Below are 2962 nucleotides of genomic sequence, written 5' to 3' on the forward strand. Positions count from 1 at the left end.
TTACCACATTTCTGGTCATATGACATCCTGAGTGCCCAGTTAAAAAATCCCCACAGTTAATTCAACATTAAAACAAAATAAAAATATGTTAAATAAACAAAGGTTTGCTCTGTGATGAAATATTAAATAAGCATACACTGTACAGAGCACTAACAATGAAAACAATCCTTTAGCCTGTTGATCAGAGAGAGGCAGTCATTATGTCCATTTAAAACCTGTAATCAAAGAGCACAACGTTTCTGTGAAACTATAAAGTCCCATATGATCCTCATCATGTCCAGTGACTTCAGAGTGGATCCTCCCTGTCATCCGGCCAGTGTTTGATGTGTGGCAAGCAGCACAGAAGCAGGATAGCTGAGGACTTTAAAAGAAGAGCAGAAAACAGGAACATATGTAGTTGTAAATGTAAATACCGGTGATACTTGTCAAAGGGAATAAAATAATGAAAATGTTAACTTACACACTCATTTAAGGAGGCTCTTGACACTGCACAGAGGAGGCACAGTCAGTCTGACAATGATGGTGGTCTCCAGGGATGTTTTCCTGCAGCAACATTCCTGCCAACTGGCCATATGATCCAGAGTAGTTGGTTTGTAATGAACAGAAAGGTGTATATGTTAGGTAGTGTGCACTTAGAGCTGGTCCTAAGAAACAAACACATCCTGTAATAAACTGAATACCTTTAGTAGTGCTGCTGCAAATCTATCATGTGTGGTTTCAAAGAAGGTGTTTTGGAGGCTCAGTCACAGAAACTGTGCAGTCTGTTCAGTCCTGAGTGTCTCAGCTCTGAAGGGATGGATCACAGAGGGAAACACCTGAGTACAGACATTAAAATACACTCAAAATAACACTCCTAAGGTCAAGCAAAAACACAATTTAAACACTTACAAAGAATTAATACATGTTTTCATGAAAATAATGTCATTAACCCTTTTTGTTGTGAGTAAATCTCACCGACTGCTTGTGGGACAAGCTAGAAGGAAGACTTATCACAGAATCTCTCCTGTGCTCCAGATGTGAAGTCTCACGCTCTGATTGTACGGCGATGAAGATGGTGATGATGAAGCCTCTCTGATCTGTGGCATTACAGTTTCTGGCTGCTATGTGCTTCACACTGTTGGATTTTACATGTGAAGCTTGGAGAAGACACAGGACTGTCTCTCTTAACAAAAAAAAAAAAAAAAAAAAAGAAACCCAACAACCTCCCACCCACCCACTCCACTCAACTCCCCAGCCTCACACCATCCAATGTCTATACAAATGTAGGGTATCAGCTGGTAACAAAAAGCAAGTGTAACATATGTAGTACATATGTAACACTGCTGAAACATTTCTGGCCAGAAATCCAGAAATGTGCAGTTATCAGCCAGTGCATTTATCAACCCAGACCCAGACCCACCCTGATAAATGCACTGGCTGAAACATGATAAAAGCTCATAAAAATGTATGTTTCATCGAAAGATTTGTCCAAAAATATAATCATATAGTTTTGAAAAAGTTTAAAGATTATAACAAACTGAAATCAATAACATTTTTGTAAATATTATTTCAAAATAGATAAACTGGCTTAACTGTCATTATTGCTGTAATTAGGTTTTTCTTTTTCTTTTTTCTTTTTTTTAAAAAAACCAACCGTTAGTCTGTGTTGTTCTCTCAGAAACAATGAAGAAGCTGTTGAACATTTATGTGTTGTGTGGGCAATCCTCTGGTCCACCCTCCCTCCCTCCCAGCCACAGTGAGACTGGGGCAGCCTGGCAGGATTTTGAAGCCTGGCTGCAGAGAGGATATGCCCACACTGTTCGTTTTAAACTGGTATATTTGATTTTTCTGACATTCATAGATTACTGATTTTTAGATTTTCTGTAATAAATAAAATTGTCATATTTTACTGATATCATTACTTTATTCATTTAATTGTGTTTTTGTAAAAAAAATTCAAACATTATACTGCAATGCAGGGCGTTTTTTCTTAAGTCAACTTTTAAATATCGCTCTACTTTCTTAAGTCATTCAAAAATATAGAAATGACTTACTGTAGTCAAAGATCTAGATCATGAATCATCACAGGACAATACACAGTATACAGGGTCATGGTAACTATGGTAGGTCTTCATGACTCCAGAATGGAGACATCGCTCTGGCTGAGAAATGAAAATAAGGTCAAGCAGTGTGTTCTTCTCTGTGGTAGGGGCAGTGATGACCTGTGCATATCCCCTAGACTCAAACAGCTCCATGATTGGTTTGTTTGCACTGGATAAAACATTCTCATTAAAATCACCACAAACTATGATGGGATGACAGTCCATGATCTCTAATGAGTCTAATAGGCTTACCAGGTTTTTCAGGAATGGCCTCAGAGTGTAGTCTGGAGGTCTGTATACAACTGCAATCAGTGCACTGACTGGTGCTTCAACCTTTAAAGCCAGAAATTCAAGGTCAGTTACATTATGGATGTACTGTTTTTCATGCACTTGAATGTCACTTTTCACATAAACAGCAACTCCACCACCACTTCTGTTTGCCATTTGGGGAAAGTTTGTGTAGGACAGGTGTCTGTTGCGTTTGAACAAATTGTAATTTTCAAGTGGAGACTCTCTGCGAAAAAGAGCCCCGCAGGTGTGTTTCTGTTAGGCACAAAACATCTGCTAGACACAATTCATGGTGACTCTTGATGTCATTAATGTGAGCTGGCAGTCCCTCTGTATTATGATGAACAATGGTGAAAACGTCTGACCTGCTCAGTGTTTGTCTCACGTGTAGAAGAGGCATCATGTCATCAAGGTTGGCTTGTCTCATGTTCTCAAGCGCTGCAGTGATTTCTGGGTTGGTGAATATTTTTTCTCCTCCATATCAAGAAGATACAGTCCACTGAGAGACGCCACTCTACTGACAGCTACGTAGGCCATGCCGGGCTCAAAAATGCTCTTAAGAGAGACAACAGCTGATGTGGTTGTCATACCCT

At 39.3% G+C, this 2962-nt stretch overlaps 1 long non-coding RNA gene across 1 annotated transcript; it reads right to left on the reverse strand.

Annotated features, from left to right (window-relative positions):
• Positions 1-428: 428 nt before the first annotated feature.
• Positions 429-2537, reverse strand: LOC120437936. Its single transcript, XR_005611515.1, has 3 exons — positions 2034-2537; positions 681-786; positions 429-564 (listed from the first exon to the last, which is right to left on the reverse strand). It is a non-coding gene; the product is annotated as an uncharacterized LOC120437936 (long non-coding RNA).
• Between the last annotated feature and the right edge of the window lie 425 nt (positions 2538-2962).

The sequence above is a fragment of the Oreochromis aureus genome, linkage group 3 (assembly GCF_013358895.1).
Source record: "Oreochromis aureus strain Israel breed Guangdong linkage group 3, ZZ_aureus, whole genome shotgun sequence".
In the NCBI taxonomy this organism is placed as follows: Eukaryota; Metazoa; Chordata; class Actinopteri; order Cichliformes; family Cichlidae; genus Oreochromis; species Oreochromis aureus.